The sequence below is a fragment of the Myotis brandtii genome, unplaced genomic scaffold (assembly GCF_000412655.1).
Source record: "Myotis brandtii unplaced genomic scaffold, ASM41265v1 scaffold99, whole genome shotgun sequence".
Classification (NCBI taxonomy): Eukaryota; Metazoa; Chordata; class Mammalia; order Chiroptera; family Vespertilionidae; genus Myotis; species Myotis brandtii.
The window spans coordinates 3,343,157-3,364,089 of NW_005372121.1; the positions used below are offsets into that span (position 1 = coordinate 3,343,157).

General features: G+C 41.5%; 1 protein-coding gene across 1 annotated transcript in view; it reads right to left on the bottom strand.

The window, feature by feature from the left end:
• Positions 1 to 17,021, bottom strand: part of SLC7A14 (solute carrier family 7, member 14) — a 103,616-nt gene extending 86,595 nt beyond the window's left edge. The window contains exon 1 of the mRNA XM_005886572.2: positions 16,807 to 17,021. The gene's annotated coding sequence lies outside the window, so the exon portion shown is untranslated. The remainder of the gene's footprint in view (positions 1 to 16,806) is intronic.
• Positions 17,022 to 20,933: the final 3,912 nt, after the last annotated feature.

The window sequence follows — 20,933 nt, forward strand, 5'->3', positions numbered from 1 at the left end:
CTTAATTCTCCAAGACTTAATTGGTGCTAATGCTACTTCTGAAAATACAGCTTGTGACCCTAAGTCCTTTCACAGTTTAGGCCACACAGCGGTCAGCTCCTTAGGGACATAACCGATGTTTTGGTCTTTTGGGGGTTAATTCAGAACCTAGCAAGCTTCTTGCATCCACAAACTCACCAGTGTGGGCAATTGCTATGTGTGTATCTTCATACAAAATATACAAACTGTTTTCCACTTGAACCGGTATAGTTGGAGAGACTGCAAGCTTCAGATCCAATTGTGATACTGTGGTGAAATCACTGGACTAGGAATCAGAAGTCCAGGGTTTTAGACAAATCTGTTGTAGAAAGATTGCGTGTCTTTAGACAAAACATTCTACCTTCCTCAAACTCAGTTTGTCTACAAAAGAAGGATAGTGTATCTGCTCTGCTCACCCTACAGTGTTGTGATGAGGATTAAATAATGGATGACAAGTGGCAAAGTGGTATACATTTTAAAAGGCTATCTATGGCGTATTGCTGATAATGTGTTGTTATTTGTGAGTAAGGACATAGTAAACCACAGAAGCAGTAATAAAATTCCCCGATTCCTTCTGGGAGATGTTTCTCATTCTGTCATTGTCTGGTTGCCAACCTTGCTACAAGAAATATTGTTTTAGTTTGTCAAATTCCCTTTAATGGTTCACATGCTGATTGATATCCCAGATGGCTTAGACAAAGCTTCATTTTTAGATGTTTAACTAAAAAAAGTCCATCAAATGTCATCCTCTCTTCTAGCAAAATCCTTCCAGGTTTTTTTTAAGTAAATACAATATTTACCATATACCAGTTGATTTTTCTGTAATGCAGTCTTGAGCATACATTTCTTCCTTCCAGGTTTTTTTTAAGTAAATACAATATTTACCACCATGATGCCTTTCCAAACAGCAATGGGGCTCATGCACATCTTGCTCCACTTCCCTTTTTCCTCCCTCACCCGCCTGTACCCAGGCCCTCTGTATTGATTCATACCAATGCGCCTCCGGCCACACAAAACGATAAACTCACATCACTTCAACAAATACTTGATCCTAAAGGTTGTGTGTAAAGCAAACTTTCGCAAACAGAATATCATATTTTCACATTAAATAGCGCATGTCCCTCCTTTGGTTTTGGTCTGCATTCAGTCAGCACTGGATTTAGTATCTATCTCTCTATCAACTTCAATCTCTGATAGACTGTAATCACCCACTATTTAGAAATCCTGGTGATTTTTTAATTAAATAATCCTTGCCAGTAAGTATTTCCAGCTCTGTCTCCTATTAACATCCTTGTAACGTTTTCACATAAGAGGTATGTGTGGGTGTGTAATATTCATCTTTTCTCCCCATTTCACTACCCCTTTGAACATGTGGGTGACAAAAAATTGAGTGCAGTTCTTCTCTCCAGTGTCGTAAGAGAGTGGAATGCTGGTGTAATAAACAGTGGCGAAGGTTACCTAAGCCAGCCTGACTAGTGGGTAATCACAGTCATATAAATTATAGGTTCTTCTGGAGAACAGAATTATGTTCTGAGTCATTTCCAGAGCCTCTGAAGTGGCACTTCCTGTTGTTAGAGGTCTATTGTGCTAAGATTTAGCTCCTGGACCCCATGAAGGAGACATGCAGGGACTAGAAAGTACACTCCCAGGTGCTGAAACTGGAAGAAATAATTGGACCCGACACTCATTTCATGCAAAAGGAAAAGGAAACCCAAAAGGTGTACCGAGGGTCACACTGCTGGTTAGAGGCCATAGTCCCAGGACCCCGGAGGTCTGCTGAGGTTCGCTGGCTTTGATTTTATTTTATTAAGTTTAAGTTTTAACAGTTTATCCTTTTGCAGAAGAAACAGGCCATAGTCTCTGAAGTCAGACATATTCATGTTAGAGCCACTGCCCCACCTGTTACAAGTTTACAGTCTTCCTGAATCTCAGTTTCTTTATCTAAAAAATGGGCATAATAATGCCAACCTTCTAGGATTATTGTGCTAGTTCATGTTAATATCAAATTAAAATATAGATATTATTGTTATTACTCTAGGAGGTGGGTTGGACCAACTGCTACCTCTGATTTTAAGAGTAACTTGCACTTGCTATAGCCCTTATTTGGTAACTAAGTCTTTTGTCATGTTTCCAGCTTTGGGCTCTATGTAGTTCATGTTCCACATAGGCCTCTCTTAGTAACTGTTTTATTATTTTTTAAGCATTTCTAGTCACCTAATAATCTGGTTCTTGTTGTAGAATTCTGAATTGTTAGGAGAAAACTCTAGTCTCCTTAAGCTCTGGGGACCAGAAGAAATGGATTCTCACTTCCTATACCAGCCTGGTTCTCACTCTTTTGAGACAGTTGACCTTGAACTATTAACCAGACTGGCATAGGAAGTGAAATAGCCAAGAAATGTGTTGAAAGTCTTGGCCTGGGGTGGGGGTGGGGTAGGATAGCAAAGTAGGGGAGACCCTACTTGAAACCCAGCATCAGCTGCGATGAGCAAGGCAGGGAGCTGATGGTTCTCAAATGCAACAGTATAGCTCAAGGGACCAGAAGATAAGTGACTAATTCAAGATCTGGTCTTTTCCTTGGCGGTGAGGTTTCATGACTCTGCTGACCCGTTGGACTTGGGCAGGCCAAGGTTAAATAGGGCAGTTGCAGATAGGAGTCTGGGGCTACGCATGTATGTGTCATGTGCACAGTGGTTATTGTCAGGCTAAACTACAGCAAGACTTATGCAAATCACCTCCCCCTTTGTTACTTTTCCTAGGAAAGGGAGTGACAACAGTCACCTTGCTTGGCCTACAGGCAGTCAGGGAAAGAGCTGCCTAGAATATTTGGGAGCCTGCAGCTTGGCAGAAAAAAACCCACAGTGATAAAACAAGGAATCAGAAGGGAGGCTGAGTTCGCCTTCCTCTTCTTCCTGGTTCAGGGCTAAGAGTCACCAGCAAAATGGTGTGGGAAAGAGCTGGCTGGGTAGGCCCTGTCCTGTCGATAGATAGATAACCTTGGCTTCTTGTCCTATTGAAGCAGCCCCTTCCCACTAGAAATGAAGAAAAAAACAGAAGTGGGGGAAAATACAGCATCAGGAAAGTAATGGAAAAAACACACTAAGAAAAGGAGGGAGGAAAAATAAAGTGAGGAAATCAAGCCTTTAGGAGCTCTGGCATTTTGTACAATGGTCCCTGAAATGGAATTGAATTGAACATGATCCATGAAATACATCTTTAAATTAATAATATGCTGCTGAGGTTACACATTTTCAAGCTGGAAAGAACCATGGCAATCATCTTACAGATGAGGCATCGCAGGTTCAGAAAAGCAAAGGTGAGGGACACAGCTGGGGAGGGACCGACCTGAGTCCACCATCCCAGCTTCATTTCCCCGGGGCATTTCCTTGCATTGTTCTGGTTCCAGGCATCCAAAGCTCACCCGATTTTACCCCTGTCTGCACTTCGGTCCTCATCAACCCTTTCAGCACAAGTGGAGAGTGGCTCCTGTCAGCTGAAGTCAGGTGTGAAGCCAAGGAGAGAGGGACAATCTCTCCCCCTACTCTCCCCCCAGCCCAGTCTTTAGATTTGTCTCATCTTAAACAAAATGTGGGTGACATGGTTCAAAATCAGCCCAGAAATAGTAAAAAGGGCCCCTGATTCTACAGAAATGAAACACTTTTTCGGGGTACATTTTCCCCAGTTTAATATCCTATCTTGACTTTTTGATTTCAACCCTCTGTCTCCCTCATCTATCCCTCTCACTGTTGTCAAACCTTCCTGAACTCTTGTGGTCACAACTCCATGGCACTGAAACCTTCCGTGGCTCCTACTACCTATGGCTTAAAGCCTAATTTCCTTAGCTCTGCACTCAAGTTCCAAAAGAGGTGAGTTTCACTCATCTTATAGCCACTGAGCTAGTAATGAAACACTTCTCTAAAAAACTCCAAGCAGCTGAGCCCCAAACAAATTCAGGTAAAGATCACCATAGAGTTCATTAAGGAGACCAAAAAGCCAACTCGGAGATCTTTGCTTTAACATTAAAGCAAAGTTAGAATGGGCCACCCTGAGTGATGTGACGCAGTCACACCCTTAAGTTATACCTTAAACATTCCATTGGCAACGGATATTTTTCTACTTTTTGATTAGAAATTAGCCCTGCATATGAGCTGACTTTGAGATTTAGGCTGGAGAATTTACTTCATTTTCTGATGACAGTGATTTTCCGTAGGATTTTTGTTTGTTTGTTTTGGTCTTGGTTTATGCTAGGAAAGGCTTGATGTCCCTTGTCTTAAAAGGAGAAAATCACCTTAAAATTCCAAATAGTTTCCTAACTATAAGTTAGAACTCTAGGCTTGGTAAAGTTGGGATCATTAATTAATGGCTTCGTGATGCTGCCTCTTGTAAGTAACGTCTGAAAATTGGGGCCAAATTGAATGATTCAGAGCTGAGAAAGAGCCAATTGTTTATTTATGTGTGAGATGCCTCTTATTCTCAACCCAGGGTCACTGGTAAAAGCTTTGATTAGTGGGAAAGAAGTCCATCTCACTTCTTCTCACTGCCCAACAAATGCTCCTGCGGCATCTCCCACCTCAGTTCTCCCCTTTAAGGGGAAGTACATTAAAAATAATGCAATTTCCTCCCCCTCCTTTGTTTGTTGACTTATTTTTTGTTTTTACTCTCATTCAACATTTTTCTTAATATGCTCTAGTTAATCAGCAAAATTAAACTTTAGAATTCTCTTAAATGGAACAAAATGACCTTTCAAATTACTTTCAAATCCCCATTCTGTTTTGCTTAATAAATATCCCTTCGGCCATCAGGCCATCAGTTCTCCCATTATAGCTTTTTAGTCTTCCTGAACTATGTTCTGGCTTTGGGTTAATCACACAATCTCAGCCTTTGCAGAAAGAAATGAGTTCCTGTAGGTAAATGAAAATACTAAATGTTCTAGAATATTAATTTATTTTAAGTCTAGAGATACAGTGTGTATTAGTGACGGTTTAGGGCAAATTTGCCTAACAATCCTTTCACAGGAACCTTGAAGATATAGGTCATTGTTTTTGTAAGTAGTAATTTGTATTACATTGGCCCATTGGGCCTGTAATTTTGTTTATTTGACAGTTATATGAGAAGAATTCAAATCACTTCACTAATTAAGAAAAGCAAATCAGCCCAGCTGATTTGGCTCAGTGGTTGAGCGTGGACCTATGAACAGAAGTGGGGAAAAATACAGCATCAGGAAAGTAATGCAAAAAAACCACAAACAAGAAATGAAGGGAGGAAAAATAAAGTAAGGAAGTCAAATTACGGCTTGATTCCTGGTCAGGGTACATGCCATGGTTGCGGGCTTGGTCCCCAATATGGGGCGTGCAGGATGCCGTCGATCAATGATTCTCTCATCATTGATGTTTCTATCTCTCTCGTCCTCCCCCTTCCTCTCGGAAATCAATAAACATATTAAAAAAAAAAAGAAAACCAAAACAACCAATCTTGAATGGAACCCTTCACAAACTCTAGTATTGTTTTTATTTTAGCAACAATATCCTGAACTGTGGTTCCTCTTTTTATTAATAGTGTTTAGTATGTTTTTTCCCCATTGTAACTTTAGTTTTTAGCATATTTGTTGAATGAATAACTAAATAATTTTTTAAAAGAGCCACTCTTTTTTTCTTTCTTAGATGGAGTGATGGAGGCCTAGAAAAGGTCTGACTTGCCCAGAGTCCCACACTCAGTCTTTGGACCTCTGGGTCTAGTCCTCCAATAAGGCCATGAAGGTAAAGCTGCAAAGTCATTCTTATTCATGCACTCATATAAGACACATTAGGATTGGTCTCTTGCAGTAAAAAATTTTAAATTGTGGATGGGCAGACTTTGGTGTTGGCACAGCATTTGAATCTTGACCATAACCGTCTCTGGCTATGAGATCTTGGATCATTTAAATTAAAAAATCCTTATATGTAGTATTGAGATAATAATACCTACTTCATAGAATTAAATGAGTAAATGTGAGCTGTTGTTACTATTACCACAAGTACTATGATGTAGTTATCCTTGACTTGAAGAAGAACACTCACACCCTGGCTGGGTAGCTCAGTTGGTTAGAGCATTGTCCTGGTATGACAGCTGTGGGCACATACAAGAAGCAACCAATGGCCCTACCAGCATTCCTCAGTGGTTGAGCGTCGGCCTATGAACCAGGAGGTCATGGTTCAATTCCCTGTCAGGGTACATGCCCGGGATCCAGGCTCAATCCCCAGTGTGGGGCATGCATGAGGCAGCCAATCAATGATTATCTCTCATCATTGATGTTTCTATCTCTCTCTCCCTCTCTGAAATCAATAAAAAATTTTTTTAAAAAAAGAAGCAACCAATGAAGGCATAAATAAGGGGAACAACAAATTTATGTTTCTTTCTCTTTGTCTCTCTCTCTCTCTCTCTCTCTCTCTCTAGGAACAACAAATTAATGTTTCTTTCTCTTTGTCTCTCTCTCTCTCTCAAATCAATTAATAAAAAATGTAAGAAGAGCACCAGCTTGTCATATTGGAATCACTTATGTAAAGAGATAACATCATAATGCTCAATTGACAGCTCTCAGATTCACTGTGATGCCACCATAGTGTTTATTTATAACTGTAGTTTGTAATGAACTTGGGGCAGGAAGGAAGAACACAGGCTAGTCACTGATATAGTATTGAAACAGGGAAGTCTTGTTTCTATTTTGACAGTTAAGTCCTATAGTGGCATATTTTAGTTGTCTGAATTAGGAATTTATTTCTGGCAAGACAGCCTATACTCATTCAGATATTTTCTCCCTCTGTGTTCTGATGCTGGAATAGAAAGTGTGTCAAAGTCTGTGTGACTAGGAAAGAACTTAAAATGAATCCCAAGCTGTCTGTGTAGTTTGTGCCTGCTTGGAATCAGGATAACCCGTCAGCTCAAGGGAAAAATAAAAATAGTCAAATGGTTATTTGGCCTCTTTCAGAGCAATGATGTTGTCCGGTTTTTAGAAAAACCTTTTAAATTGTGGATGGGCAGACTTTGGTTCCCTTGACATTTTGTGGATGAGTCATAGTCACTCCATGCATGTTTTCTGTATTGAGAGTGACTAACGGTTAGTTTCAAATGTCAGTGTCCACACTCGGAGACTTCTGACAAGGGTAAACTAGACCCCAGTCTCTTAGAACAAAGTCAGATCATGGTACCCTCTAAGATGAAATAAACAGAATCAGCACAAATTCCAAGAGATTTGCCCCTTACAGAAATGAATCCAACCACTAGAGTGGTTTATTCATGATAAGTGGTTAAACTGGGGCATCTACCAGAACTCCCTAAAGGAGACTAGCATGTAACAAACACGAGATAGGCCATGAGCTAAGAAATAATAACATGTCTAAAATAATATCCTAACAGTAGATACAAACTGCATAGATTAAATAAAGTTTCCAGAATCTGCCAAAAGAATTTGCCAAAGTCTCTCCAACACCAGAGTAAGGGGAAATAAATAAGACACTCGATTTGAAGGGCTCAGCTATCCCAGTAACCTGACAGGAGTTCTTGGGTAGAATTTGGGAGAATTCTCTAGTCTCTGTTGCAGACTGGATGGCACAGTTCATGAAACTGTCGAACTGCATTAATCCTGATGGTGCTCACAGGTCATCTTTGATCACTCGTTTGGTTTTCTCACTATCCTAATACCAGGAAGGGAATCACCTGGGCAACACTCATAAGCATCCCCCATTGCACGTGACTATATTGGCAGCCTCTCAGGATTGGGGCAGCATGGTTGGGTTCTACATGACTTTTTGATAGAACTGATAGGATAGAGTTTCTGTACCTAATAAGCCTGGTCAGACTGTGAGACAACCACAACCCTATGAAGTCCTGCCTGAGGCGCCAGTTCTTGGATTTATCTCCCCTTTCCCTTACTTATCTTTTCAATATAATTTTTACTGAAATACCACCTGTTTTTGGCTTAAAATTATTCCTCCGAAGACAATGTGAGTTCACTGATTTTCTAAAAATATCTATCACTGTAAATTTTGTGTATACTAAAGTAAATGCACCATGCTGATCAATTCAGGAAAACCACCTTGCCTCCGAAGCAGAAATGGCTTGAGAGCTGTCTTTTTGCATTCTCTTAGTTACTACTTAAATTCATCCAATTACTTAGATTCATCAAATTACCCAATCTTACTTAAATCCATCCTATTTTCAGGTCTCTGGGATTATGATCTAATAATCTGCCACTTACAGTGAACTTTGGATGAACTTTGCTCCATTATCAAATGTTGGGAGCCATGGACACTACTGTCTTTCTTCATGGGCACACCGCTTTCTGTGATAGTCTCCAGCTGAGTGACGGCATTGAGTGTATACAGGGGTGGGCAAAAGTAGGTTTGCAATTGTAATACAAATAAATAATACAATAATCCTATATAGTAAAAAGCTAATATGCAAATCAACCAAACTGCGGAACAACCAGTCACTATGACGTGCACTGACCACCAGGGGGCAGATGTTCAATGCAGAAGCTGCCCCCTGGTGGTCAGTGCACTCCCACAGGGGAGAGCGCCGCTCAGCCAGAAGCTGGGCTCACGGCTGGCAAGTGCAGCAGTGGTGGTGGGAGCCTCTCCCACCTCCACAGCAGCACTAAGGATGTCTGACTGATGGCTTGCTCCCTGTGGACTCCCGGACTGCAAGAGGGTGCAGGCCGGGCTGAGGGAATACCTCCCCATCCCCCGAGTGCACGAGTTTTGTGCACTGGGCCTCTAGTTTGAAATAAAGTAGCATGCTCCTCAAGAGAAAATTTCCACAGACCCCTTGACTTATCTAGTCCCAACCATCCCTGGAGTCACGCATGCTCCTGACAGACAGACATCCAGTAGATGTCACTGGATACCACCTCCCCAGCTTTACGCAGCCAACTACCTCAGACCTTCTCCTGCCCTGTAGCCTCCTAGGTCACTGAAGCCCCTCTAAAAGCAGAAAAATTAAACTGTCTCTACCTGTCTTCCCAGGGAAGACAATAGAATATCTGAAGATCTGAAAGTCTTTTACATCACTTCAGATCTAGAAGTTACCATGGAGATGATCTATCAGAAGCACTAATGGTGATTTGGGCAGGACAATTCCTTGTGCAGATACCTGAGCCCACTATACTAAATGCCAGAAGTGCCCATGTCTCTGTGACAGTCACAAGTAGCTCCCCAAATTTACAAATGCCCCCTAGGGGTAGTCATACAGCCCCTGTTTGTGGTTGAGAAACCCTGGATAAAAGCACAGAGAGATTAATGAGTTGGAGGGGGCTTCTTGTAGAAACTTCTGGGGGCTAGTTTGAAAACCATTGATCTCTGACCCCATATTTTACTTCTCAATAAAATTACTGGAAGTCCAATACCGATTCTGAGCTGCTGTAGACCTCACATGAGTATGGCTAGATTTCACTGGGGGAGAAGACCATAAGTAAATTCTCTCTGTTCATATCCATTGGGAAATTAACAGCACATTACTCCAAGCAGTGTTTCTCAGTGGAGGAGTGCTCTTCTAGACAGAACATGTAGGTAAAATGGAAATTCCTCAGAGAAGGAGCTCGTGTGTTAAGTAGCCTATAAATGGCACACACCAGTTATCTGAGAAACTTATGATTTTCAAAGAGACTGTGTAGCATGATGGTTAAGAGCACAAACTTGTTAGCTGTATAGATTTGGGTTGATTATTTACCTACTTTCATATCCAGGTTTATTGTCTGTAAAATGGGGATAATAACATTACTGACATTATAGGGTCATAGTAAATGTAAATAAGTAATAGCTAATAATCAGCATCATTACTGTTACTGGGTGAAATACTAGAAAGAAATGTCAGAATTTCCAACAAATAAGTAATAACATAAAAACTAAAAACCTTGATTTTTTTTTTATTATTTGGGCTGAATGAGGCAGAATATAAATTATTTAAGTTCTTGGCCCCATTTTATAGAATGATAGAATGTTATAGCTTGCAGGACCTGAAACACTACTTAATCCAAATTTCTTATTTTAGAGGTAAAGATGATGAAGATAACAGGAGTGAAATCCTTGCCCCAATTCTTGCAGCAAGGATTCTGGGGTTTCAAATCCTTTTCATAGTTACATCCATGAAATTTTTACCTGTTTACTATCCTTAACCAGTAGTTGGGCTACCTGGGAGTGCAAAAACATCCACTTTTATACTCCTAGCAGCTCTGGTAAAAGTTTGGTGGAAGAGGTTAAATTTGTTGACTAAAGTTTTTATGCCTAATAAAAAGATGCGTGATGTTAAAAGATAGATGCAAAGAGCAGTGGATTGCAAGAGAGGAGGCTGAAGTCTTACTTCTGCCTCTGTTATTAACTTGAGTGATTGTTCTTAGTCTCAATTCCTGTTTGTAAAATGAGAGTTGGGTTATGTGATTGTTAAAATATTGGCACAATAATATATTGTTTAAATATAATCCCTAATGAACAGTTAAGTCTTTACAATCATGAAGACCATTTTGTCATTAGAACGTTCAAACACCTGGATGTAATTGTTTTAATTTGCTTATTATTAAAAACAAAGAGAAAAGCAATTTGAAAAATGAACAGGCCATGGAAATCAGCTTGCTCATTTGTAGGACAGTTTATTGGGTTGGAATATTTTGCCTTTGGCAAACGAGAATCAGTTAATTCCAGGCATTTGCTTATTGACTTGCTAGGAGAGAATGATCTATTTTTCTTTCACTTTTGTCAATAATCACCAGTTAAAACTCTTAAAGGGAGGCCCAATTATCCCTGGGAAAGGATAATATTCTGTGACCTGCCAGACTGTGATGTCACTAGCTCTTCTCTAATTAACACATGTGCTTTCATTCTAAGCTAAGTTCCTTCTGAATTTAGAAATAGTAATTGCCTGCAACAATCATGAAGGCCAATCAAATACTTTCTCCAGGAAATAAGTACCTCTTTAAGGTAAAAGTGAAAAATAGCATACAACTCCACTCACTCATTGTATTTATGAAGTTGCCTCATCACAGTCAAATGCAAGACTCTTGGGCTGACACAGCCCTTGTTCCCTGGAGCAGGGAAGCAAGATAGAATTCTCAGATGCAGTCTTTTTTGACCATCACTGCCTATGTTCCCAGAGGGGCTAAGAGTATTTGTCAGGGTTAGATTTGACTTTCTGTGTTTGTCTCCTGTTTTGTTTGCTAAAGAAAAATGCCCCAGGGAATATTCATTTCTTGTTAGATGATTGCATGGCATGAACTGACCTGGAACAACGGTCTGAATTCAACCAATCTTTATTGAGCACCCATGTGCCAAGTTTATAGGAGTTTTAAACACCCCATGACCACAACATTTCTGTGCCAATAAAATCAATTATTTTATTGATTAAATGAATGCATGCTACAGCCATCGTTTCAAAGCCACATTATCAGTTCTCTTTATTTCCTTGGATATAAGATTGGTGAAATCACCCAAACTAAAGACAGTAAAAATTAAACTATTTTCATCTCTGAGATGTATTTTTTCCCTTTCCAAAATCCAGGCCCTTCCAACAGATAAACAAGTTCCATAAAATAAATAAACCATGACTCCCAACAAAAGGTGTTTATTACTAACGCCAACATGATCCACTAGAGGCCAGAGTTGACAATCTCACTAATTTTTCCTTTAGTAATATAATTCCATATGCAACACAGTCCTGAGAATGGTATGCTTGAGCAGCATCAGGGCTGAGAGTATGTCTCTGCTAAAGGTAGGCCAACTAGGTCTCTAAGAAAGGAAATAACCTGCCAGAGCTCATGGAACTAGAGATAGAATCTAGAGCCCTTGGCCATACTCATGAGATGGGTAGAAGCTCATCTCGATTAGTAGTTAGTAAAAATATCTCTTTAAATAATCTCCCTTACCCACTCATATTGAGGAATATCCACAATACTTTTTATATTTTCTCTAAACTCCTATTACTATAACAGGATAATTATTGACAATCGACTTAAAACTATTAGTTACAAAGAAAAAGCTGTTTCAGACCTACTGAGACATCCTAGTGTTTGTTGTTTTTTTTTAATCCTAAAGGAAATGTTCAGGGGAAAATGAACTAAACCATAAACAATATTTCAATTCATAGAACCTAACCAACCAGAAATCTCAACAACGCAAATGGTATTTTCTTTGGCATTCCACTTTTCACTGAAAAAAATGACAACAAAAGCAAAGTACACTTATACCAGAAATTTAAACATTCACAAATGCATTTAGTTAACACTACCCTATTTGTTTATTACAGTTATATGCTCTATTATACCATCTACATGAAACTATCAACCATTACAGATTCAAACATGCTCCTTACAAAGTACTTTTACATACCTATGCTTTGAGTCTCATTGTAGCCCTTTGAGATAGGTATAGCAATTCTCATCAACATTTTACAAATAAAGAAATTGAGCTCTATAGGATCTTATAATGTCACCAAGTAGTAAATGGCACACATACTTTTAACGTTAAGTCCTGTATTCTTTCCCTATTTATCATACTATACTTACTAAGACAAGATGCATATACATATACACATACATATACATATATATATGTTGTTGCATATATATGTGATTACATATATAAACTTGCATTCTGTATAATAACTTTCAAGCTATTTCTAAGGTGGAATTCAGGAAACTAACAAGACCCATCTATGGACCATTTTACTCTGTTGGTAAAATAAAATCCATATAGCCCTAACTGGTTTGGCTCAGTGGATAGAGCGTCAGCCTGTGGACTGAAGGGTCCCAGGTTCGATTCTGGTCAAGGGCGTGTACCTTGGTTGCGGGCTCATCCCCAGTAGGGGGTATGCAGGAGGCAGCTGATTGATGTTTTTCTCTCATCGATGTTTCTAACTCTCTGTCCCTCTCCCTTCCTCTCTGTAAAAAATCAATAAAATATATTTTTAAAAATAAAAATAAAAAATAAAATCCCTATGAAGCAAACCCCAGAGGTCACCAGCTCCTTCAATGAGACATGTGCTCTTTTTGCTAGCCTTATTGTCTTGAGCATCTTTGGGCTTCTGGGAATGTTCTAGGCACATGTGTCTTTTTTTCCTTTTTTGGCAGAAGTTTCAAAGCAAAGTCCCAAGTCTGTTTCCCAATTCCAAATTCTCAATTGCTGTGAGGATGTTTTTAGCACTTTCTAAAGCAACATTGTTCTATAGAACTTTCTGCAGTGCTGGAAATGTTCTATATCTGCACTGTCCAATAAAGTAACCATTGGCCACATATGGTTATTGAGCACTTAAACTATGGCTAGTGTGATTAAGGAACTGAATTCTTAGTTACATGTGGCTAGTGATTACCATATGGAACAGAGTAGCTCTGGATAATTTAAGATTCTGGTTCACAGGGCCCAGAGCATCCCAGCAACAGCATTCTTGCAAAATAACCTAGTACAATAGAAGTTATGTATTTAATTATGAGTTATGCCTTAATTGATTCTCGATGGGTTTTGAAGCAGAATGTTGGTATGTGCATTAAAAAGGCTTATGGGAATCTTTACTAGTAAGTAAAAGATAACAAATGGGGGTATATGTTGTGGTAACTATTAAGGAATAAAAGCAGAATAGTGTTATTTGAATTGAATTTTAATTTCTAAACTCTACATATTTGAAGCAGACTAGAACTGTCCAATTCAATATAAAATTTTTCTCTTTGCCAATGTAATTACTAGGGCTACAAAAATTCAATTAAAGAAGGTGAGATATTACTGTGGGCTGAAATAGGAGCAAAAAGAAATGAATAGGACATCAGGTTCTGCTGTATATGAGAGTGGACTAAAACTCTAGGATCACCTCCAATGGAATTATCCACTTGACAGAATTGTGAAGATTCAATAAATGATTTATGAAAGAACTTAGCATAATGTCTATGATGCAGTAAGCATTTGATAGATATTAGCACTTATAATGATTATTTATTTCTGCCTATATCTTTTAAAGACATCTTTTAAGTCCCTCTGAGAACATAGGAAGATGCTTTAGGTAATTAATTTTGGAAAAGTTATTTTATTGGGAATAGATCATAAAAGATGAAACATAGACAACATAAAGGCAAGAAATGCCAGATTGCCATCCCCATTTATCAGATGCTGCCATAGGTAGAACTGTTACAAGGAAAGTGGGTCAGATGTCTCAGGTACATTGGGTCAGACAATGCTGGAATTGTGAGACCAGAGGGGAAAGAATAAGAAGAAAAAGTAGCTAAGAGGGCTGCTTGTATTTTAGATGTTTGAATTTGTGGTATATTACTGAATATAGTTCATTGATGGTGATGTTCTTGTCAAAGATAATCAAGGAAGTCATCGTGGAAGAGTATTTGAGGCACAAGGAGAGTAGTGGAAAGGGTGCTGGCCCTGGAATCAAGTCAACTAGGTTCCAATCCTTATATTCACATGACTTAGACTAATGGCCATCTTCTGGTCCCCAAATACCCCTTCTTGGAAAATTACAGTGCTGGATGACCTTAAAATTATTCCTGCCCTAAAACTCTGACTATGAAAACCCAGTGGGCTCTAGTCCTCCAGACTCCCTGAAGCTCTGCTGCTTTTCAGGCAAGCCTGCTGTGTTAGTCCTCTGACTTGTTTTTTGCAATCTTGAAGCTCAAGTTGTGTGAACAGTGTTATCTCAAGCAGCATGCACAAAAGCAGTTGGAAGGGTGGGAGTGAGTGACAGTGGGTGGGTGAGCAGATTAAAGAGGAAAAGATTGGAAGAGAATAGTGTGTGTGAAAAAGAAAGCAGCCCTTTCTCCTTTGACATTCTCTTGCTATATTTCCCAATAATAGCTATCCAAAGCCAAATGCCAAAATGAAGGCATGAAAAATAATTTGGACTTTGGAGTTAAGCAGACCTGAATTTTAATCCAAGCTGTGGATTTGATATGCCTAACTTCAGGGTTTTTGTTTTGTTTTAAATCTCTGAGATATTTATGGTTAGCAGTTTATGGCGATTAAATGAGATAAATTACCCAGCAGATAATACGTGTTCAGTAAATATCCTCTTAATTTTGCCTCTCTAAATTTGCTTAATTCTTTCCCCATCTTACTCATAATATAAAACACTAGTCAAAGAAACAAACACGCAGGGATGCTTAGAGATCTTATCTAGAGGGTGTAAAGAGCCTGCCCTGAGGGAGAGAAGGGTACTGAACAGAGAAAAAGCCATAGCCCAAAGCCTAGTCTCTCCGTTAATGCAGCCTCTTCCTTTGGGTAACCTCACAATTTTCTGGTTTCTCAAAGCCACAGAAATGATTATTAGAATAGCACTCCTAACTGCTTCTCCAACGCCGCCAACAGAAAGATTCACTGCGCAGTGGAGGAAAGAGAAGAGGCACCACATATCTTATACCCATCGGAAGTTAGCTAAGCTGGACCCTGGAGAAACACCCGCTCCTTGCTCCTCTACCTGAGGGAAGCAAAGGCACCTTTACCTGACCCCTTGTATTTGGTTCTAACATAGTTTCTGTTTGAGGGAAATACTGGCAAGAGGTGAGCCGCCACTTCTCTGGAGGCGTTAGCTCCCCGCCTCGGAGAACTTTCAGGACCGCGGACAGCGCCCACGCAGGCAGTGGGCTCTATGGCCCAGGCTCCTGCCGGGAGCTATCCTGCCAAAGGAGGGACTGGAGGAGGGGGAGAGGCGGGTTATCATTTTGTGGTTCTTCTCCATCTGGCCGGTGACTGGCTCCAGAGTTCGGTGAGAGACCCTTCCCCAGAGCCGGTTCCTCTGCACCTCTCAGTTTAAGATCTCCACGAACCAAGCTTTGCACAGGTAGTGGGGTCAGGAGTGTCAGGAGCAGGCTTGCTGTTCCAGTCTCCCCCCATTTTTCCTTGACCTTCCTTTCGCTTCTAGTCTTTTGGGACTTCTATCTTATTCTTCAATCACAATATAAAATACCTACCCGTGGGGGTGGGAGGGTTCAGGGGGGAGGAGGAGTTCGGGACTGCGTCCTGCCAGGCCACACTGCCCTACTCTGGCCCCCTGGATTCGTAGGAAACTGATGTGCTTTGAGATGTGGAAAGAGAGGAGGCTCTGACGGGGTAATAAGTGCGGTGAGGATCCTTTTCCGGGGCTGCCCTCTCCCCCCCTCGCCCCACATTTCTCCCATCACGTTCTCCTCGCCGCCCGGCGCGTCACCGCTCCCAGGGGACAGATGTCCCCGGAGCGCACCGGCCTGGTCAGGGCACCGGGCTCCGCTGGAGTCCCTTTGAAGAGTTTGCGCGCAGGTAAAAGGGCAGATGTTGTCCCGCCCTCCCCTCGGGCTGCGGCGGAAAAGCGTCTCTTTTTTTCCGTGGGCTCATTCCGAGCCCGAGAACCGAGCTGCGGGAGCTGGGTGTGCGCCAAAACGGGAAGGAAAAGAGGGGCCCGGCGTCTGTGGAGCCTCGAGCGGCCCGAACGCTGCTCGTGACTCCCTCCTCTGCCTCTCTCCCTGGCCGCCGTGAGGCTGCATCTGCCCCAGCCCCGCCTGGCAGCTCCCGGGAGTCGGAGTCCGGCGTCCCCAGACGCTGGAAGCTGTCCGGGCCCCATTCCGGGCCAGAGTCTGGGAGAGACCCCGACCCAGCTCCTTGCTCCTTCCAGGGGACCCCTTCCTGGGCGGGAGGTGGGGGGAGCAGCACTCAACCTCCTCGCCATGTTCCTGCTTCCTCCCTCCCGGTGGCTTGGGCTACCTGATTCATTCAACCAGAGACATCATCCCATCTGCGGAGGTCCAGCCGGGATGCAGGGGGTGCGCAGGGGCACAGACTGCGGCGAAGGGGGACTTTCACTCACCTGAGGGTTAGCGGCGATGAACTGGCTGCTGGCAGTCCGCACTTACAGCCGGGCTCTCTCTCCCACTGTGATGCGGGGCGCTGGTGGCAAAGGAAGGCTGGAGGCAGCCGCTGCTGCTGAACAGCTCCTCAATTATTCAAAGAGCCCCCCCACCCCTGCCCGGATCTGCCAGTCATCTCTCCAGCTCTCCTGTCTCCGCCTTCCTGAAGTCACGTGAGCGGGCCACCCCTCCCCTACATTACTGAGCCCAAGCTACCCCCCCTCTTTCACACACACACACACACACACACACACACACACACACACCAAGCTATCTGCCATTCTCAACTCCTCCCTGGCCTACTGAGCCTCCACGATATGGCTTTCAGTATCTCAGGCTGTCCGGAGACTGAGGGGGCCAGAGATGGGAGCCGTTCTCTGCCCTGGGAAAGCAGGACCAGGCAAGCCTGCAGTGTTGGTGTGTTGAGAAGGCATCTGTCAGCAGCCCCTCCTCTGCTGGACTTGGCCCTGAGGAAAGCTGGCCACTCAGACCTGCTTCCTGCCCTCTGAAAGCGTACCCCCTCCTCACCTGAGCTCTTGCTGCTCTTAAATTTCTTCCACTACCCTCCCCCCTCAGCATTATTGGAAAGAAAGGGTGGGAGAGATTGAATTTTTCTCTTCACCTAAAAGAAAAAATCAAGACCTCCTCCTTCAAAACTCCACTAGGCCAAGTTTTTTTTGGGGTTCTCAACATCTTATAAATGGAAGGACTGTGAATTTGAGATGTGAAGACCCACCAGGAATTCCAGTCTTTGTGAGCTTGGGTTATTTCATTTCCCTTAGCCGTTCTTTTTTTAAAATCTGGAAAATGATCTCCTCACAGGACTGTTATGAGAATTAGAAATGATAATGATCTTGAATTGCCTAACGCAATGCAATGCTGGATACATATTGGGGACTCAATAAATGAGAGTTCTTCTCTCACCAGAAAATAAGAAGGTTGTGACTTGTGCCTGTGGAACAGAGGTATCTTTTGTAAACTTGGAGGGGGGGTATCTGTGAGGTCAGTTAGGCAGATAACCAGTTGGAGTGGGAACAGGAAAGACACAAGGCTTTTATTTTCCATTGGTTCTGTTAAGACGAATATCCCAGAGCTATGTTATATCGTTAAAAGATGAGGACTAGATGGTAACAACCCAGACATGTTTGGTCTCCTCGAAGAGAATGAATTATTTAACATGCATGGGGCAGACTGATTTGTATGGAAAGTACCTGCATGAATTCTTGGATCTTTGGTCCAAGCCCTTAAAAATATATGGGAGTTAACGAGATGTAACTCCCTGCCCTCAGAAGCAAATTCACTGGACTTGTGTTCGAGGAGAATACCGGCTGACTGATACGCCGCCCCTAGAATGGAGCAGTTCAAATCCACCGTTAGGCTGTGGGTTCTAGCTCAGAGCCCCTGGGTTCTTCCCAGAAAAAATGACTGATCAGTGCCTGGACAGTCTTTTGTTGTTGTTAATCCTCACCCGAGGATATCTTTCCTTTGATTTTTAGAGCGGGTGGAAAGGAGAGCGAGAGATACAGAGAGAGAAACATCTCACACATCAATTGGTTGTCTCCCGCTTGGTACATGACTGAAATCAAACCTGGGATCCTTCTGTGGCCCATGCTCTATCTACTGAGCCAAATTGGCTAGGGCAGGGCAGCCTTGGTAAGACCACTTAGTTCAAGCTCATTATTGCCTTGGACCAGCATCCAGGCCTGAAGTCTTGGCACATCTCCATAATTTAAACTCATGAGAGTCTTGCAGGAGCAAGATATATCAGATCCAAGAAGCCATGAAACAGTGCAGGAAAGGTGGAGAGTTAAAGAATCAGAAATTTGGAGTCATTATTCAGGCTCTGCCAGTTACTTATTCTAAAATCTTTAGCAAATCGCTCAAACTCTCAGAGTCTCATCTTTAAAATGGGAATAGAATGTCTATCTGCCTTCTCCATGAGACAGTTGTAATGTTCAAATGAAATAATATAAGAGAAATCACACTCATACATTAAGAGGTAAAGAGTAAACAAAAGTAAGGAATTAATATTATGGACTAAAGACAACCCTAAATTTAGTCTAGTCCAGATGCATTTGGACATGAAGGGATGAGATTTGTTGTGGATTGGGCAGGTACTAAAATGTTGGTGTATTTCTGTAAGTCTATGTGTGTGCCTGTAATTCAAGGGGGGCAGCGTTGTGAATGCTGTATTTTTGTATTTTCACTCTCTTCTGTGATGAATTTCTAGATTAAATCTCATTTTTCCTGGCCTTTCAGTTTTAGAACAGCACCAGGCACAACCACAGTGGCTGTGAGTATTTAATTATCTGAGATAAGTTTGTGCCTGTATTTTAGGACAGCAGGGTTGAGACTTTTCTGCCTCTGCTAGGTAAAATTGATTTAGGTTGCAAATTCAAAATGGGTTTGACTTTAAGAAAAGTATTTAGCATCAAAGAACAATTCCTGGTTACTCACCAGTACCTTGAATGGTGAAGTGAGTCTCCAGTCCACTGCCAATACACCCAGCAAAAATTGCATACAAACCAGGTGCCATCTGCTTCCTCACCCTAAAGCAGATGCCAGTCCAGTTTCCTTGTTTACTTCATTTTAATGGTCTTCAGAATGTGTCAACATAGATCACTTTATATTTATAGGGAGACCAAAAGACCAGAAAGTACCAGCCCATGCTTCTATACATATCATTTAAAAAATTTTCCAGATGCTGCCTCTGACTCCTACCCACCTTTGTGCTGTCATGAGGAACCATGAGAAATGGAAAAGTAAGAATGAAATAATTTAATTTTGCCTCAAGAAAATGGTGCATAAATGAATGAGTATAAATTTCAGAAAATTTTGGACAGTCCCATCAGAAATTGCTCTGAGACTCTGAATAATTTTTTCAAATTAGTTTTGAATGCCCAAGTCAACTTTACTCAGCAAAGGGCAGGAAAAAAAGCTTGGGGAACAGTTCTTGCATGGATTACAATAGAAAGTTACACCTTAACAATGGTTTCTTGATAAGGTTTCCCTTGAGTCCTACACAGCTACTTATCAGCTCTTATCTTTTACCTGTTGACTGTTACCTTTATAAGCCACTATAGACACTTTCCAGCTGTTGGTAGAGCATTCATGAACCAATGAATAGAAATGCTGTAGATAAAATGTAGTTGAACATTTAGGGACACACACAGGAGCAACAACTGATGCATATCTCAGCTTCAGGGTTAAGCAATGGTACCACAGAGTAACTGCTAATTAGATCTTGCAAGTACACATCCCTGTTTTCTTATTCCAGCAATTGGAATATAGAGTTTTGATTCATTTATTCACCAGGTTCCAGACACTTGAGAAACAGCCATAAACAATACAGAAATAGCTCCTGCTCTCCTTGAGCTTACAGATTAGTGGAGTGAGTCAGACCCTAGACAAGTAAACAGAGAACTGAGGAAAAGTACCACAATCAAAACAAAATAGAGTGATGTAATAAGAGGTGAAGGGGCACCACTTTACCTGAGTGGCAGAGAACTGACAAAAGCAAGTGCAGGGCCCAGACACAAAAGTTGTTACTCTCCAAGGAAGGAGCAGTGACCTCTTTCCTAAGGCCTTTTGCCAAAAGTCTGGAATTAGCAGGGTAATCACTAAAAATCCTTCATGAATGACTTGCTAGGATGGATTATGGTTAAGTTACGAGGGTATTGGCCAGATGCCTTAGAAACAATTACCTGTTTTTGTCTCATGATTCATGATCATGAGTACTTGCCGCTTTCTTCTACAAGAATTCTTAGCTCATCAATGCACCCGCCTTTTGCCTCTGAGCAGATTCAAAAGCTAAGAAACCAATGACAATGCATCAGCCTGGCCAGAGGCTGGTCCAGAACTCCCCAAAGGGAGAGGTGATTCTGAGTAGCAGGAGAAGACACAGAACCATATCCTAGCATATCATAGGCACACAACAAAGGTATATTGAATAAATAACCTGCTGCTAGGATTCTACCAATTTATAGGCTAAATTATCTATGAGTAATTATTCTTTGACTATCTAAATTCCAAGAGGAAGAAAGGCGATACTCACCTGAGCATGCTTATTTTATTTCTCCCAAATTTA